Genomic DNA, 12,781 nt, shown 5'->3' on the forward strand with positions numbered 1-12,781 from the left:
GTTTATTAGTACTAGCTAACTACTACTGTTACTGTTGTGTTTGATTTAGGGCAAAGTCAGCCATTTGCACAGACAAATTGTAGTGCTCCTTTGAGTAGCTGAAATAATAAAATTATTTATACGCAAATGAGTAAAAGAAATCCTTTTTTTTTTTCATTTTCTTTTCCCTAATTTCTTTAATTAGTAGGGCAAAAAAGGTTCTTTCCAAGCCATTTGCCAAATTCCAAGAGAAAGAAAAAAAGAGAAAAGCTACTTCCCACTTATAAATATATACCAAGAAACTATATAATATTGAAACAAATTAAACATTAGCCTTATAGTCTTTCAAGTTTCTTCTCCTGATTTTGTTTTTCTTTTAAAAGCAAATGCGTTATTCATTCATTCTCATAAAAGAGGTGATCAAACAAGTAGCATATTAAAATAAGAACAGTCTTCGGAAAAAGCTCAAATATAATTGTGCCATTGACACTCTTGAAATGTTTCAAGCTCTGGGGAACTTGTCTTCAACTTCAATTTTGTTAAGCATCATGTATTAAAAAAGTGATAACATGGTTTGAACCAAGTTTTTGGGTGATACAGTTAAAAATATTTGCATCTGATAAATTAATGAAGAGTTTGGTTTAAGGCTATATATGGCGAAGGAAATGCCTGTATGTACCCTACAAAAGCTTAGCAGGACCACCTAGTGTCTCGCTTAAAGCACTGCAACGCCGTCGGCTCCACCCTAAATGACACTATATTGTAAAATATTGGCAGGTCTTTCTAGTTTTGTTTCATCGAAAGTGCGTGGGTTCGCGTGGGTTCTTGCGGTATGCCCTACACTTGTTCAAATCATGATTATGATGATATGAATTAGGAGCTTTGCGCTTTTCCTTTTTAACCTCATGCTGGGCTTATAATTATGGCTTTTCACTTTGTAAAGGCTCGGAAAATGAAGTTAAACAATGACACATTTTTATTCATCATCCAACCTCCATTTTGCTCTAACTGGCCTAGGCAGTCTGTTTATATCAGCAACCGTCCTCATGTCTCTTAAATATTCAATAAATTCAAAGTTTTGCTGAGAAAAAGGATTTTTTTAATTATAAATTCGTTTGATTGTTAAAAAAAAAAACTATTTAATAATTATAAATGTTTATTGATAATAAGGCATAAATATACTAGATTAATCTTTAGGCCTTTTCTTTTAAATATATAGTTTCTTTACACTAGAAAACCATTAAAATAAATACAATTAGATTTTGGTACACTCATGATCTCGGAACAAAAATAATTATGTAATTAATATATTTTAAAATTAATATAAAAATAATTAAAGCTTTGATTGAAATCGTAAAGAAAGATGTTAAAAAATCATAATATCTTGGGTTTAAATTTCATTATGTAGCAAATATATTTTTAAAAATTAATATAAAAGATAATTGAAATTTTAGTTGAAACGATAAAGAAAGATGTTAAAAACCATAAGGTTCAAATATCATTATGTATATGTTCTTTTTATATAAAAATATATAAAAAAAACCCTCAAATTTATATAATTTACTTTGTAAATGAATGGTATTTTAGTCATTCTTTAATTGAGGTGATTCGTGACACCAACTCAATTAAGGGCTTAATATATAGTATAGATTATATTAGTTGAAAAAAAACTATATATAGATAATAGTTCGAGCCTTTATTTTGGTATCCTAAAGTATCTACAAGAGTAAGCTCAATAATTAATTTTTCGTATTTTATAGGTCCAATAAGGGGTAGATGTTGACCACAAATTTTAAAATTGCTCCATACCTAAGGTAAGGATCAAACACTCGAAAGTCTCTTACCATCTCACCTAACCCCATGATTATAGTTTGAGCCAATTTGACTAAGTACAAACTTAATCCAAATTTGTCCTATATTGATCTATGCCAAAATGGATTATGATACATACTCAAATATGTTTTAAATATGAATCCATTTTTATATAAAAAAAACTTGAGTATTTTTATCTAAATGTAATATTAAAAAATTAAATCCTTATTTGAATCTAAATTTATTATCCGTAAAAGTGGATTCAACTAATGAATATTAAAATCTAATCTCATATTTATCTATAAAAATAAAAAGATTCAAATAATAGATATAAAATCATTAATATTAAGCTTCGTTTGAATACGTTGTGGATAATAATTACAAAATTCAAACTCGAATATTATTTAATTTATAAAAAAAAAAAAAAACAATTCCAATATCTACAAATATCGGCATGCATATTGGTTATATCATGACATGAGTCCTTCCCTAGTTAAGAATCCTTTGTGTTAATTTATAGTAAAATTAATAGGGAAAAAAAAGGGGAGAATAAAAAGGATGAAATAAAGGTGGGAAGTGCCACTTGTCGGCCAATTGTGCAATTAAAGCAGTGCCGCATGAAACCCTAACCACATTAACTTATGCTCAACAAATAGAGAACAACACATTGGTATGGTAATTGATGAAATTAAAAGGAGAGGCATTTGCCTTGAGATATGGATTGAGACCAAGAAATCCGACCGGTGTTGGGGACTCCAACCTTACGGAATGTTTTACCTCTCACCACACTTGTGGCGGGGACCATACCTTAAATCTCCTTTCTTTGTTTCATTGTTTTTTGTACATATTTTGGACTGGACTGGCTTCATCTTTTCTATTCTCTTGATTCCTGTGCTCTCATTTTTTTGCTTATGACCTTGCTTTTTGCTTCATATTTTCTTCTTCAATTTTGTCTGGCAAAAGAACTATTTTTTTTTCCTTTTATCATTGAAATAAGAGTTCAAATACTTTACCAAAAATCTCACGTTGACTTTTCTTGGGGAAATAACTTATCGCTTTATAAACGTTTTATACAAGGCTAATTGGCAAATTTATATATTGTCTAATTTATAATTTTGGGTTTTTATAGGTTTAATAATAAATTTCGCTATTAACGTTTATATATTTTGTCAAAATTATCTTAATTGTATTTTTTAGAGAATTTTGACCATCAATTTTTTTTTTCAAACTAATTTTCTAACAGATTTGATGAAACAACTGTTAAAAAGATTAAGGGGATGATGTGAAATATTTTTAATGAGATGTAATTTATTACTTAGTAACCCAATAAGATAATTACATGTGAAAATAATAAATAAATAAATCATATATGAAATTTAAAAAATAACTCATAATTTAAAGAAAATAAATGTAATTATCTAAAAAAAAAGGTTTTAGAAGGAATGCATACGTTTGTGGCAAGGACCTTGGGTTGTCTTTGGACAGTACTTAACAGTACAACCATGGACTATGGATTTCGACCCTGCTCAGACGTACCCTAGTACAGTTATGGCCTGGATCCGACTCCCTAGATTGCTTGGGCACATCTACAAACGTCAAGTTTTGCGGGAAATAGGAAAGACAATCGGGAAAGTCTCAAAATTAGACTTCAATATTAATAATGGGGTAAGAGGTATGTTTGCAAGAATGGCGATATTCATTAATTTAGATAAAGAATTGATTTCTCAAGTCTTTATCAATGGAGTAGTCCAACGGATCGAGTACGAACCCCTCCCAACAGTTTGCTTCCAGTGTGGGCACTACGGGCATATTAAGGAAATTTGCCCCAAAAGAGAGATAGGATTGAAGGTTATTGACGAAGAGACCTTAGGGGACAAGACAAATCAGAAACATACATTGAGGGAAAACACAGGAGAAAACATCAATATAGGAGCATATTGCCCGTGGATGCTTGTCGAAAGGAAGATAAGGAAATCAGGGAGAGCAGGACGGAAAGACACAGGTGAAACCGCAATAGAGGCAGAAGGAAAATCAATATTTCAGGTTCTGGAAAACCTAGATGGCGACGAGTTTGAATAGGCCACATCCAACCTTCCAAAGATAGGCTCAGGAGAGGAGGGTGGTCCTATACATATTACCTAGACCCAACAGCATACAGATGGGCCGAATCTGGTACAACAAATGACAGACCTTCCTTGGTCCAATAGTAAAACTGGCGTGAAAGTGGGAAGAGCCAAACTAAGGTAAGGGCCTTTGGATCTGGATAAAAGAGACATTGCAAGCCTAATATCAAAAAACATGGGTCAACATTGATGCGTGATATTCGTAACAGGTTTTCAAGATTTATAAATGAAACGTTCTTGAGACTAACTTATTATCACGATTAAGACAAGTGTACCTATCGAACAGTAGTATAGTTTAGCAAGACATGATTGTCGAACCCAAAGGAACTACGAGTACTAGTATTTACTTCTTTTTTATTATCTAGCCTAAAATTTAAGAGGTTTGGTTGTCTAAACTAATTACTAACTAAGAATGCACAGAAAGAAAACTTGGGAAAAATACTTTTGGGAAAATTTGATTGATTGAGACAATACCTAAGGAAAAATCCACCTAGACTTCACTTGTTATTTGACTCTGAATCAAACGATTTATTCATTTGACTTGATCCGTAGAAATCCGTAAGTTATATTATTATCTCTCTCGAGACTAACGTTTAACCCTAGGTTGAATAATTGAAATCTCTTTTTAATTAACACCCTAGAATTGCATTAACTTGATTTATGGATTCCCTTATTAGGTTTCACCCTAATCTGGCAAAATCTTGTCACCGTATCTCTAGGCGCAGAATCAACTCCGTTTAATTATGACAAATTTACTCTTAGACAGGGTCTATTCCTTCTCTGAATAAGAGCTTAACTTGAATCAATATCCTGGATTATCAAAACAAGAATTAAGAACACATAATTAAGAACAAGCCAAATATTTATCATACAATTCAGATAATAATAACAAGATCTGTCTTAGGTTTCATTCCCCTTAGGAATTTAGGGGTTTAGTTCATACTTATGAAAGAAAACATCTCAAAAGCATAAAGATAACAAAACATAAGAAAGCCCAAAACTCCTGAAGGAACTTGAAGGGAGATATCCAGTCTTGCTGATGAATCAGGCTCTTGAGATGGATCAATCGGCTTTCCTTGAGTAATTTATTGCTTCCTCCTCTGTGTCCCCCTTCTTAAGTGCCTCATCAAGTGTTTAAATAGGCTTTAGAATGCCTAAGAGCCTTCAAAATTGGCCTTTTTCGAATTGGACTAAACTTGGGTTCGGCAGGGACACGCCCGTGTGCGATTACTTAAGACCGTGGTCAAGGCTGTTAAATGGGCACGGGCCCACCCGTGTAAGTCGTGCTTCGATCCTGCCAAATTGATACGACCGTATGAAACGCCCGTGTGAGGAAGTCCAGGCCGTGTTGTTTTCTCATGTGGGTCTATTTTCTCCGTTTTCGGCCCGTTTCTCACTCTTTTTACTCTCCTATGCTCACCTAAGTATAGAACATGAAATTAAAGGATTAAGAGCATCGAATTCACCAAATCTAAGGAGAAATCATCCGTAAATGCGCTAACCATGGGATAAAAATATGTATAAATTACGGTTTATCAAATACCCCCACACTTAAGCATTTGCTTGTCCCCAAGAAAAAATCTTCAACTCACAATCAAAATAAATTCTTCTCAATTTATAATCCCTATCAATAATATCTCAAAATAATCCATGAGTATTTAAACATTGAAAATTCAATTAAAAGTACATCAAAGTTTCAAACATTCTAAGTTGAGCATTTTTATCATGAGAACATAGGTGTCTCCCCTCATCTAAGTGATTACCTTGATCAAAATATCACAGAGTTTAACATGCTTACTAAAGATTCACTCAAATCACTCAAGGTGTTTAAGGACATCAATTAAAGCACTCATTAGTTAATATGAGAAGTTATTACCATAGGCTTACTTAAAAATCAAATCTCCACCACTATATATTGAGATGATACCTCAATCAAAAAAGTCTTTAGAGGGTTGTAACGTGGCTTTGGTTAGAGGGTATGGTCACAAGCGAAAAGAAAAGGTTAGAATCGAGATTGAATTGAAAAATTACCTATCTAGAAAAATGACTACTCATCAGTTGAATACAAGTAAGCTTTTTCTCAGAATATGGAATTAACACTGAAGCTCAAAAAATGGCGAATTACTACTAATATGTATGTAAGTATTGTTGTTGTTTTTTTTTTTTAAGAACAAGTCAAATACATAGAAGAACAAAACATAGCTAAGCAATTAGTTCAAATCAAATCTCGACAAAAATAGGGATCAAATTAGGGGATTTCAACAATAATGGTTTATGAGTTAATATTGAGGGTAAATCAATTAATGTCTTGTTAGGATCAAAAGGGTTCACTAAAGGTTAATTATGAAGGTAGGTTTTTGTGGAGTGAGTGGGTCAAACCTAAGTGCCTTTATCATTTTGACATATCAAATCAAATGGTGTGGTCTTGACATGCATAATCAAGCAAGTTCTAGAATAACAATTCAATACTGGCGCACTCATAATAAAAGTGAGCATGTAAGAAATAATAGATGCTCCAAAGGCTCAAGATCTAACAAAAATTATGGCTTTTTGATGTTTAAACTTGTGAATTCCAACTCAAGATAATACCTAAACTTAGGGAAACAACCTAAAAGTTTTTAATTCTTCAAAAATCAACTTATCATGCTTGATTTCCTAATGTCTTAAAGTTTAAACAATTAATACATAAATGCCTATGTTTTAATTCAAGACATATCAATAAAAATCATAAGTTAATTAAAATCCATTCTAATAGTGATATGAGTGATTCACGTGAGAAGAAGATAGAATTCATGGATTTCTAATGGTGATATAAAAGACCCCCCACACTTAAGATGTACATTGCCCTCAATGTACAAAGACAGATATATTGAAAAAGATAGATATATAATCATAAAATAGAAAGAGAAGTGAAACTTCCTGAATGATGAATGAACTCCTTGAATTGGAGTTATGGAGAATAATCGGCCAAAGCAAATATGAGGGTAGAGGAGGATACTCAGGTGGTGGTACAAGTTCATTAGTCCATAAGTCCTGCGCCATTGGAGTTTTTAGTTCCTGTTTGATGATGAGCTTTAGAGCTCTTTATGACTGTGTTAAAAATAAAAACTCTTTAGGAAATATAATGAAGCATAATTACTCGTAATGAAATAGCCGAAAATAAAAATTGTAAAAACTCAAGATAAAATAGTATTAACAGGAAATAAAAAGTAATTTCAAAATATAAAGATAAGGCTAAGATAGATAATAGGTGTTTATAGAGAAATTGGGGCACACGGCCATGGGGCACACCCGTGTGCCTTCGTTTCAGCCCGTGCATTTCGTGGTTTTTGAAATTGGGCGCATTGGTGTACTCGGCCATGTTGCACGATCGTGTCAATCTTCGTTTGCTTCTTCCACGCCCGTGTATGCAGGCACACGCCCGTGTTAAATTGACAGGTTTGCCCACGGTTTCAAAACACGGGTGTGTCACACGCTCGTGTTATTTTGGTAGTTTCGCCCATGGCCATGTCGCACGGTCGTGGCAACTTATCGCATCCCGTGTTGAGGAAGAAATTTTTGTCCTGTTTTTACACGACCGTATCGCACGGCCGTGTTGCATCCCGTGATATGTGCATGGCCTATGGCACGCACGTGTGCCTAGCCATGTGGTTCTGAGAATCCTGTGTTCAGTGACTCAGTTAGTAAATTAAATCGTGACTCAGTTAGTAAATTAAATGTTAAAGACCAAAATTTAAAGAAGTTAGCACCGTTAGTGCTCGGGGTGCCTCTTGAGAAACGTTTATTTATAGTCTAAACTCGACTTACTTTTCTGGTGTGTGATCATGGTGAATCGATGAGTTTACACTCATTATCCCTGCTATCAATCTTATCAATATAAGGTTTAAAACGAGTACCATTTACCTTGAACGTGCCAAATTTGGAGTGATTTACCTCGACCGTACAGTATGGAAAAATACTAATTACCGTAAGAGGGGTTTCTTTATTTGGTTCAGAAGTGGCGATTCGAGGATCTGTTGCATCTAGTAGTACTTTGTCTCCAACTTTAAATTGATTTTTGGAGGAATTAAGCTCCTCATGGCGTGGTTTTGGTTTATTGTGTTCTCTCGGTTTATGTGTCCTCCATTCATCTAGCTCCTCGATTTGTAACCTTCGTTCTTCATGGATGGGTTCTTTGTTGTTGCTTGGCTTATGTATGTTCTTCGAACTTGTTTTCTGCAAAGAAGGTTGCACTATATGGTTAGTTTTAGCCAAATGATTTATATAGCCACCTTTGATTTTTGATGTGTTATTCGAATTACGGGCTTGAAGGGTGATTATTTCGTCTCCCACACAAAGTGTGAGTTCACCTGTGCCAACTTCAATAATTGTTCTGGCGGTTGCTAAAAAGGGCCTTTCTAAAATTAAGGGGACGTTGCTATCCTCCTCTATGTCTAGAACAACGAAATCAACTAGGAATATAAATTTTTCGATTTTAACGAGTACATCTTCAATAATACCCCTAGGAAATCTGATAGTTTTATCTGCTAATTGAATGCTCATCCTAGTTTGTTTGGGTTTCCCTAGACCTAGTTGCTTAAACAATTTGTAAGGCATAACATCGATACTAGCCCCTAAATCAGCCAACGCATTATTAACATCTAAACTACTAATTCAACAAGGAATTGTAAAACTCCTTGGATTTTTTAGTTTGTTGGGCAGCTTATTCTGTAGAATGGCTGAGTAGACCGCGTTCAGCTCCACATGCGATGCTTCATCTAACTTCCATTTATTTGCTAGAAGCTCCTTTAAAAACTTGACTGCGTTTGGTATCTGCGAAAGGGCTTCAATAAACGGTAAGTTAATATATAGTTTCTTTATAAGTTTAAGGAATTTACCAAATTGTTCATCTAAGCGGTCTTTCCTTGTCGCATTGGGGTATGGCACACGAGGTTTATATTCTGTAATCACCGGCTTTGGCTCATTGTGGCCTACCTTATCCTTACCTATGCTTACCACCGTTTCTGTCCTTGGTTCTGCAACTAGGCCTTCCTCATCTTGAATGGTAATCACGTTGAGTTGCTCCCTTGGGTTAGATTCAGTGTTGCTTGGCAGGCTACCTTGTGGTCGTTAGGAAATCAACTTGGCGAGCTGTCCAATTTGAGTTTCGAGCCTCTGGATTGATGCTTGTTGATTTTTGAGTGTTGTCTTGATATTTTGAAAATGAGTTTCTGACACTGAAATGAATTTTGTTAGCATCTCCTCAAGGTTCGATTTTTTCTCTTGTTGGTAGGGTGGTTGTTGGAAGCCTGGAGGTGGTGGTCTCTGATTCCCTTGGCCTCCCCATAAAAAATTTGGGTGGTTTCTCCAACCTGCATTGTAAGTATTGCTATAAGGATTGTTTTGAGATCGAGGATTGTTACCTATATAATTTAACTGTTCGTTCTCCATGTTGTGGACATAAGGTGAGTATTCTGAACTACTTGATCCACCTCCACTTGCTTTTCATTGCATTACTGGGTGAACCTGTGAAGAACTAAGGAAACCATCAATTTTCTTATTCAAGAGTTCTACCTGATTAGAAAGCATGGTGACTGTTTCGACGTTATAAACGCCAGCTATTTTTGTTGGCTTTGTCCTCATGACTTGCCACTGATAGTTATTCAGTGGCATCTTCTCTATAAATTCATAGGCATTTTCAGGTGTCTTATTATTGATGGTTCCGCCAGCAGCTGCGTCAACCATTTGTCGAGTCAAAGGATTTAGGCCATTATGAAAGGTTTGAACCTGTAGCCAGAGTGGTAACCCATGGTGAGGGCATTTTCTCAAGAGGTCCTTGTATCTCTCTCATGCATCGTAGAGTGTTTCTAAATCCATTTGCACAAAGGAAGAGATATCATTACGTAATTTAGCTGTTTTAGACGGTGAAAAATATTTTAATAAAAAATTTTCGGTCATTTGTTCCCAAGTAGTGATTGACCCCCGTGGCAACGAGTTCAACCACTATTTAGCTTTGTTTCTCAATGAAAAAAGGAATAACCGAAGGTGAATGGCGTCATCACCAAAAAGTTTGCCAAGTGAGCGTTGGGATCCTCGTCCTACAAACCATCAAACTGAACAAACTGTTGTATCATTTAAATTGTGTTAGGTTTCAGTTCAAAAGTATTTACGGCTACAGCAGGTCTAACTATGCTCGATTCAGTTCCTGTTAAAGAAGGTTCAGCATAATCATACATAGTGTGCGGAGCAGGATTCTGTTTTACAGCAATCACAGGAGGTAGCGAATTTTCTTGGTTTTCAGTCATCTCCTCTGTTATGGTTGAAGTATCATCCTCTTGCTTTTCCTTTGTGTATTGTAAGCTTCGTCTTATTTCTTTTTGGTTTCTGCAAACTGTGCGATTAATCTCGCTGTCAAAAAGTAGTGGTCTTGACGGGTTTCTTCTGGTAATAAACTAGAAAAACCTGTCAGAAGGAAATAAGAGAAAAATTAGAATAGAAAAGAAAATACAAACTTAAATTGCGAATAAAGTAAATGGCTAAAGTAATAAAAATTGAGTTTTCCTAATATCCTAGTTCCCCGGCAACGGCGCCAAAAACTTGATGCGTGATATTCGTAACAGGTTTTAAAGGTTTATAAATGAAACGTTCTTGAGACTAACTTATTATCACGATTAAGGCAAGTGTACCTATCGAACAATAGTATAGTTCAGCAAGACCGGATTGTCGAACCTAAAGGAACTACGAGTACCAGTATTTACTTCCTTTTTATTATCTAGCCTAAAATTTAAGAGGTTTGATTATCTAAACTAATTACTAACTAAGAATGCACAGAAAGAAAACTTGGGAAAAATACTTTTAGGAAAATTCGATTGATTGAGACAATACCCAAGGAAAAATCCACCTAGACTTCACTTGTTATTTGACTCTGAATCAGACAATTTATTCATTTGACTTGACCCGTAAAAATCCTTAAGTTATATTATTATCTCTCTCGAGACTAATAACGTCTAACCTTAGGTTAAATAATTGAAATCTCTTTCTAATTAACACCCTAGAATTGCATTAACTCGATCTATGGATTCCTTTATTAGGTTTCACCTTAATCTGGAAAAATCTTGTCACCGTATCTTTAGGCGCACAATCAACTCTGCTTAATTATGAAAAATTTACTCTTAGACAATGTCTATTCCTCCTCTGAATAAGAGCTTAACTTGAATCAATATCCTGGAATATCAAAACAAGAATTAAGAACACATAATTAAGAACAAGTCAAATATTTATCATACAATTCAGATAATAATAATAAGATCTTTCTTAGGTTTCATTCCTCTTAGGTATTTAGGGGTTTAATTCATACTTATGAAAGAAAACATCTCAAAAAGTATAAAGATAACAAAGCATAAGAAAACACAAAACTCCTGAAGGAACTTGAAAGGAGATCTCCAGTCTTGATGATGAATCCGGCTCTTGAGATGGATCAATCGGATTTCCTTGAGTAATTCCTTGCTTCCTCCTCTGCGTCCTCCTTCCTAAGTGCCTCTTCAAGTGTTTAAATAGGCTTTGGAATGCCTAAGAGCCCTCAAAATTGGCTTTTTCTGAATTGGACTAAACTTGGGTTTGGCAGGGACACGCCCGTGTGACACCCCCGTGTGCGATTACTTAAGGCCGTGGTCAAAGATGTTAAATGGGCATGGGTGTGTGATCCACCCGTGTGAGTCGTGCTTCGATCCTGCCAAATTAACACGGTTGTGTTACTCACCCGTGTGAGGAAGTCCAGGCCACGTTGTTTTCCCATGTGGGTCTATTTTCTCCGTTTTCGGCCCGTTTTCCGCTCTTTTTACTCTCCTGTGCTCACCTAAGTATAGAACATGAAATTAAAGGATTAGGAGCATCGAATTCACCAAATCTAAGGAGAAATCATCTGTAAATGTGCTAATCATGGGATAAAAATATGTATAAATTACGGTTTATCAAACATCAAACAATGACAGTTGACATGGAAATTGCTAGGGTCGACCAAGATAATAATAATGCGAATAATAAATCCATATTGCATCCAAAAGAAAATGCTGCAGATTCTCATGAGGGTCAGATTCAATGCGACAGACCAAGCCCAATAGAGGAAGCATTTAATACTCTAAGCAAAGAAAAATCTGATCCAATTTGCGGTGATGACAACAACAAAGGAACGGACTTCCTGTGTAGGTCGAAACCTTTGGGAAAATTAAGCCAAAGTTCTGTAGGAAATAATGAGGAGCTCTATAATAAGGCAAGCTTGCAACCTTTGCAAGAAATTGTGAAGCTTTCAACAACAGGCATCCTTGATGCGGCTAAACACTCAGTAGTGCTTTTTAAAGAAAATACTTAAGTTACAAAAGAAGGGCCACTACAGAAGCATAGAGATAAAGCAGGCAGACACCAGGTTGTTTCTCCAGCATACGCAACATTATGAAAACAGGGAACTCCCGAAAAGGAAGAAATCTTAAATTTAATAAAGAAAAAGGTACTCCTTTTAAGGTTTCTCCATAAAAAATTACAATATCTGAATCCATTAGTAGTATGGTAGAACTATTGCAAAACCAAGTCCAACAAGGGTTAGTAAATGAAGTCCCTAAAGGGACAGTTGGAAAAGTAGGAGATAAGGCAGAAAACAAGCTGTTATTTAAAAAGCTTCATCGCTACTTTTGTCTTTTTATACAAATGGCCTTTAGAATCTCAATTTTATCATGGAATTGTCAAGGATACACAAGTGAAAAATTTTCACGTACTTTTAAAGAGTATAATAGGGAACATCAACCGGACATCATTAGTTTATTAGAACCTATAATCAGTGGTCACAAAGCGGACAAAGTAATTGCAAAATTAGGATTACAACATTCTCACCGAGT

The 12,781-nt window shown here is 35.0% G+C and overlaps 1 non-coding gene across 1 annotated transcript; it reads left to right on the plus strand.

Moving 5' to 3' along the window:
- The first annotated feature begins 9,696 nt into the window (after positions 1-9,696).
- Positions 9,697-9,803, plus strand: LOC128296012 (small nucleolar RNA R71). The gene has a single exon (XR_008286560.1). It is a non-coding gene; the product is annotated as a small nucleolar RNA R71 (small nucleolar RNA).
- Positions 9,804-12,781: the final 2,978 nt, after the last annotated feature.

The sequence above is a fragment of the Gossypium arboreum genome, chromosome 7 (assembly GCF_025698485.1).
Source record: "Gossypium arboreum isolate Shixiya-1 chromosome 7, ASM2569848v2, whole genome shotgun sequence".
In the NCBI taxonomy this organism is placed as follows: domain Eukaryota; kingdom Viridiplantae; phylum Streptophyta; class Magnoliopsida; order Malvales; family Malvaceae; genus Gossypium; species Gossypium arboreum.